This window comes from Brassica oleracea, chromosome C2, assembly GCF_000695525.1.
Source record: "Brassica oleracea var. oleracea cultivar TO1000 chromosome C2, BOL, whole genome shotgun sequence".
NCBI lineage: Eukaryota > Viridiplantae > Streptophyta > Magnoliopsida > Brassicales > Brassicaceae > Brassica > Brassica oleracea.
This window is the reverse complement of record NC_027749.1, coordinates 26,886,605-26,893,345: the sequence shown is the minus strand read 5'-3', so window position 1 is coordinate 26,893,345 and position 6,741 is coordinate 26,886,605. Positions and strand designations below refer to the sequence as shown.

At 32.2% G+C, this 6,741-nt stretch overlaps 1 long non-coding RNA gene and 1 pseudogene across 2 annotated transcripts; both read right to left on the bottom strand.

Annotated features, from left to right (window-relative positions):
* Positions 1 to 3,288: 3,288 nt before the first annotated feature.
* On the bottom strand, positions 3,289 to 4,376 carry LOC106327559. 2 transcript variants are annotated; one of them, XR_001267463.1, is made up of 4 exons: positions 4,310 to 4,376; positions 4,104 to 4,185; positions 3,905 to 4,025; positions 3,289 to 3,830 (listed from the first exon to the last, which is right to left on the bottom strand). It is a non-coding gene; the product is annotated as an uncharacterized LOC106327559 (long non-coding RNA). The 2 variants fall into 2 exon arrangements; XR_001267464.1 differs by lacking the exon at positions 4,104 to 4,185.
* Positions 4,377 to 4,467: 91 nt separating this feature from the next.
* On the bottom strand, positions 4,468 to 5,934 carry LOC106327558 (annotated as a pseudogene).
* Between the last annotated feature and the right edge of the window lie 807 nt (positions 5,935 to 6,741).

Sequence of the window (6,741 nt, the reverse complement as noted above, 5' to 3'; positions counted from 1 at the left end):
TGATTATTATTTGTATGAATAGATTGAGGTCAACATGATTGTATTTTGTTATGGTATAGGTTAAGCTGAATATAATTTTTAAGAACTGAGTAAAACAGTGAAGTGTAAATTTAATTGTTTATATTAAAAGGAAAGGAGTCTAAAAAAATCTACTTATAAAAGTTGTTTGGACCCTTTCATTTAACTCATTATTTTTTGGTCTTACCTTAAATTTATACTAACAATATGTTACCATATATTTCTCTAACAATAATTTAGTCAATTCTTTTATTTATTTAAATCTCACTCCTAAATCTTAATCATTACTATTACTATATTTATCATTTTGATTTTTAATAGTAAAAGCATTGAAACTAATGTTTTATATTATCACTTTTATCATATAGTATATGATTTAAAGCAAGATAAATTACAAGACATATATGTGTACATTCTAACTTCCTCTTTCGTTTATAATAAAGTAATCATATCATATACTAAACATTCAACCGTCTATAGTTTGATAATATTTTCATATTTAAAAATAATTTTTCTGAATATTCATGTTACCTTCACAAAAATGAAGAAATTCATTGGTTCTATTAAAGCTAACCTGACTTCACGATATCAGTATTGATTATTCAAGATTTTGAAAATTATTTGATTAGATATTATACTTTTATATACTTTTCACTTAAAACGAATCAATACTATTAAAAAGGAAAAACTTTTAAAAAATCTAATATAAAAAAGTTGTTGGAGTTATGTATAATTATTTATTATTTTTCTGATAATACATTAATCATTCTAAACATACAATATTTTAAATATTTTTAACTGATCTTAATATTATTTCTTATGATACCTTTACTCAGAAAAAATATTTCATCAACCATGTTTTTGTACAATAACGTCAAAAATTTATATCAAAAGGTTGCTGGACCTGATGTGGACGTAATGGGTCCACATCTGTTCGGGTATTTAAGATCCTAAAAGAATTTGAAATATATGAAAAATCTGAAAAATATTCCAAACACGAAAAGTATTTGAAACTCCAAACAAATACCAAAAAAAATCAAATACCTAAAAATTTAAAATCTTATTCAAAATCTGACACCGTGAACTGAAAAATACCCAAAATTTTATCCAAATACCCACTTTTTCTTTTTAATTTGAAAAATTTACCTGAAATCAAAACTCTAATCGTAAACCAAAAACTTAAAAACAATATCCATAATACCGGAAACATATTCGGAATATCCAAAATATACCCAATAAACACATATTTATGATCGGGTCTAGGGTAAGACCCGGACTCAAACAAAGACCTGCGGATCAAAAAAAAACCCAATAGGTTATCTTCTCTGGACCTGAACTAAACCTATAATTTTGGGTCGGTTCGGTTTGTTTTTTTGATCCGGATATAATTCTCATGTCAAAAAGAAACTTACGTAAAAGTATACATATAAAATCTCAAATAAACTAATTTGTAGATTATATAGCTGTTAAAAATTATGTTTTTCGATATAATAAAACTTTGTATTATAATATAATCCAACAACTCCGCGCTTTCCAAGCGCGGGTCAAAATCTAGTTGTTTATATTATAAACTAACACTTAAATATATAATTATAATTTTTTTTTTCAAATATTTCAATTCGTTTAAGGCCGTTGCATAGATGTAAAGTAGACACCTTATATGCATAAGTAATCAACGTCTTTTAAGCTCCAATTATATTTTAAAAATATTATGTAAATAGTTTAGTTTTATTTTCTATTTTCTATTAGTTTCTTAGTTTTCACTGTTTTTATTAAATATTTTTTTAGTTCTTTGTAAATGAACAGTATTATTTTAATGTTTTCTTCTTAAATGTAGATAATTTAATATTTAAAATAAGGTTATATTTTATGGAAACAATAAATATTCATCTAACAATAAAAACGATGAAGATAGATATAAATTATTTTTTCTTCCATATCGTTGAGCTCTCCTAATTTATAATTTGGGATGATGGATTTTTTATGTACTCTAACACTTTTTTATAATTTTTTTATAACTTTTAAAAATCTTTATAAATTTAGTTGTTTTGTACGATCATATGATGTCACGATAATATTTATATTGCTTTTACTTGAAAGATTAACTTTTTTGAAATCCATAAAAAATTAAATTTTATGTGCATATTCCAAGACAAAATTTATTTTAGTTTAATATATTTTCAAACGATCATTTATACTTCATTCATTTCGATATATATGATTTTCAGGTGATTGTTTCTGTATTACAATAGATTATGTTTTCTCATGTCTAGGTAACTTTAAATTTATCAAAATTGTGTAGCCAATTGTATTATTACTATTTTTTTATAATTAAATAAATTAGTTTAAAAATGTATTTTCAATAATTTTTAGAGAAAATAAATTTCTTGATTTGTGTGCAAAGAGCTAAAACTTCATCTACTATGAAACGGAGGGAGTATAATTAAGATCGATACTTTAAAATATTTCTAATTTTTTTTTTCATATTTTTTTTGTATTTTATGTTTACTAAATCCTACGTTAAGCTTTGTAACTGATTTTCTTTCTATATATAACATAGTTTAAATTTGATAGTAAGTGAGAATTATTATTTTTGTTTGGTTATTTCACGTTTATTTACATGATTTTCTAGCTAAAAGGTCCACAAAAGAGTTGCTAGACCATTTCACTTTAAGAGGATATTTACATATAAATGTGGTGTAGAAATATGTCTTCATGTGGTAGTGACACTAATTAATGGCATACTTTTTAAATTAAACAACTTATATATAGAGCAGTTTTTTATTTGTTAGAAAAATATGTTAAAAATCATTTTAAACATAATTTAAATAGCAAACAAAATTTTGAAAACAACATATGTCAGCTATTGAAATTTAAAATTAAAATAATATGACATACGCTCTTTATGAAAATAATATTATTAAGTTCGTTCTCTTAGAATAGTCTTAAAAGTGAAAATATAAATTATATTAATATTCACAAATTTATTTATTTTTAGTTGTTTAAAAAACATGTTTAGGTAATAATTATTTTGGAACCATCTAAGTGCTCTGGATTCCTAAGACTGCAGTAGATGGCTACCGCTGCCACTAAAGCTCGTTTGGGTTAAAACTCAGCAGGTGGTGGACAATAGTTTGATGAAAATGCAGTCCCACTGTTAATATTCCTCTCCAATAACGCCTGCACAATGAACCTTAAATGCATTTTTAGATGTTCTGTGTTCTTTTTCCGTTTTCGATTGAGAGTCAAGGCATTTGGAGTTCTTTCAAATTCATAAAATGCGAGATCTCAGCTTTCTTTCATATGAAAAACAAAAAGTTAGTATAAGAAATCTAAGGAACAATGGTAAGTGAAGATAAAACTTTCACTAATCCAATCTACGATTTTGTGTTTTGTTTTAATCAAGATATGTCAAATTGATGGAGCTTGTACATAACTTGAAGCTTCAATCACTCCATCACAACTTCTGTAGCCCTGATTCCTGTTAGCTTAGTCATAGCTGAGTCGAATGCTACAAAGAGAGATTTATCATCACCCGCCTCCACCAGCAGCTCAACACGATACCTTGCGATTGTGTTTTTTTTTTCCAAATAGTTGGCACAAATAACAAAAGGCTGTTTCTAATGAGCAAGTTTAATATAGATATGTGAACCGAACCTGACAACTCCAACAACACTGGCATTAAAACATGTAGGGCATGTGAATGAAGAGTTCCCTCGCTGGAGCTTCTTGCATTTAGCACAGGAGATGTATCACCATCCGTTTGTAGTTTCCAGTGATGCGATCTTGGCTTTGCATAGAAACTCAAGGGCCTGCAGTTATTAAAGAATTTTGGTCTTAGTCCACAGAAGCATGAGGCTGAGGCAAAAAATTATCAGAAACTTACTTGCGGGGGTGACTCCAGAATATAGTTGTTCAACTCTCCTAGTGAAACCTTTTCGAGCTTCTTTACACCATGGTACTGCTTCGCACTGGTAGTGTCGTCCTTCTCGGGTTTTGAATACAACCTGCATATTGTATATAATCATATATGAACAAAGACATGTGTAGATTATTTTTAGACATGTGAGTAATAAGATGAGTACTCTTGAAATAGTCTCTGGCTTGCGGCCACCTCATGGTCAAAGTAAAAATAGATCCCAGAAGTAGCATCCAGGTATAGTCGACCTAAAGAAAAAATTAAATTTATTTATATTTGTTAATGTACATAAGCATATGATTTGGAGTGGAAATAAATAAATAAATGCTTGCCCCATATAAACTTGGGGTTGATGTTGGTTGCGACGATCACCTTTGCCACACCGAATGTTACCTCCAACAAACTTGGGGTTAATGCTGGTTGCGACGATCACCTTTGCCACACCGAATGTTACCTCCAACAAACTTGGGGTTAATGCTGGTTGCGACGATCACCTTTGCCACACCGAATGTTACCTCCAACAAACTTGGGGTTAATGCTGGTTGCGACGATCACCTTTGCCACACCGAATGTTACCTCCAACAAACTTGGGGTTAATGCTGGTTGCGACGATCACCTTTGCCACACCGATGGCCAAGATATTTTGTTTTAGCTGGTCCGCTTGTGCATCAAAAACACTTAGAGAAACAGTTGTAGATCTGCAACTAAGTGTAGTTCCATATTAGACTTCAAATATAAATTATGTAAACACATATCTATTATGAATCAATCATCGCACCTGTTAATAATAATGTGTTGAGCTGTCCAAGTCTGATCATTAAAAGTAATGTTGATGTCTCGTACAGCCCCTATGATGTCTACAAAGGTTAGGTCTAGTTTGATTATACATCGATACAATAAGATCTAAACTTTATGGGTGGTTTTGGTAAAAGTCGAAACCTTTCGATGCAATAAGACGTTAGAAAAAAAATACAGATTAACACGTTCCTAACCTGGTAACTGAGTATTAGTATTTGCCAAAGACATCAGCTTAAATCACTAAACCATTTAAGAGCTACTAAGATGAGGAAGAGAAGAGAAAGGCTTCGACTTTTACTAAAACCACCCATAAAGTTTAAAGTTTTTCACTCATCTAACAAAACCCTTATCAGCATAGAACAGATTAAGAGAGAGATATCTTCTTACATAGACATTGAATTGCTGAGAAGCTGCCTTAACTTCAGACACAGAAGAGATAGTCACGAACCCGAAACCCCTGCTTCGTCATGTCACTTTGTCATAGATCACCTAACAAAGACAAATGAACTAATCTCAACTCAACAACAACAAAAAAGAACATATCTTTGTCTCCTGCGGAATCCCATTGCAACATAACATTAACTACAGAGACAAATGAACTAATCTCAACTTAATGAAAATAAAAAGAATCAATCTTTGTCTCTTGTCGGAATCCCCATTATGACAATAACACAAACCACTTCAAAAAGCATAAAGAATGATTCTTTCATACGTCAACCATCTCAACGTTTCATGCGCTTTCGAAGAGCTGAGCGAGCTGAGCACTATTGACTTAAAGGAAAGGTTACCGACAAAGAGTTTAAGGTCAGCAGAGAAGGATTGCTCCTGCTGCGGAGGCGGCGGAGCCTCATCGGAGATAATGTTCCCTTCTTCTTCTACGTTGAAGTCGTCTGTAACCGCGATGTTGCGGACGAAGCGAGACGCGGCAGAGGAAGCGAAGATGGAGAGGGAAATGGATTGGGAGTTGAGTTCGAAGGAGAGGGAAGAGGTAGGAGGGATGTGGAGGCAGGTTTGGAGATGGAGAAGGTGGAGAGAGAGAGGGATGAAGCTGAAGCAGCCATGGAGGAGGAAGAGAAGAGATAGGGTTGACAGCGTTAAGAGAGGATTGCGTCGAATTCTATTGGGATGGCCGGCTAGTCTTTTTATCCACACATAAGGCCTAAAAGCAAAAACACATAGTTAAGCCCGTATCAATTCATCGCCAAGTTAATGAAATGGTGTGTTTTAATTTATGGGACAGGTGTAGCTTCCTCCTTGCCCTATTTCATGAGATGGCAAGAGGAAAAGAGAATAACCTTTTACTTTATGTTATAAGATTCCTTACTGGTGAAGGGGGTTCATGTGAAATTATATTTGTTTTTGGCAAAATCATTCTGGACACCATAGATCAAATTGTTCCAGCTACTTGTATTGAGGGTAAGGCTGATGATTTGGTCATTTCTAAGCCATCAAAAGAGGATAACAACGGTCAATCTCTGTATCTCAAGTCCATGGCTCAAAGGCATCATCTGTATTTAAGGCTCACCAAAAGATTTTGAAGATGAGAGACGGCAGTGAGCATAAAAAGATGACCAGGAGAATGAAGTGTGTCCAGACTTAACCTTCTCTGGTCAAGAAAAGAATCAATATCAGTCTGTAGTGTTAGTGCAAAGATGACACAGAAGATAAATTAAAGAGACAAAACAACTACAAACAACACTTATACTTTATTAGAAATCACCTTGTACACTTAATCAGCTTTACACAGTCTGTTACACACTAACAACTGCTACTGAATCTTTTCCCTTTCCCTTCCGGAGGAGCAGAACAGAACCCCAAAGCTGAACTCGAACCCCAATCAAACCCAAATGCTGAACCGGAAACCGAATCAGACACCAAATATGAAATAAAACCTGATGCTATACCCAATACTAAACCGGAAACCGAACTAGAGACAAAGGGTGAGAAAACCGGTGAGTGAGGTATTACCAGCCAACCAGTGGAGAAAAAAATGTTGTTAGGGTCGA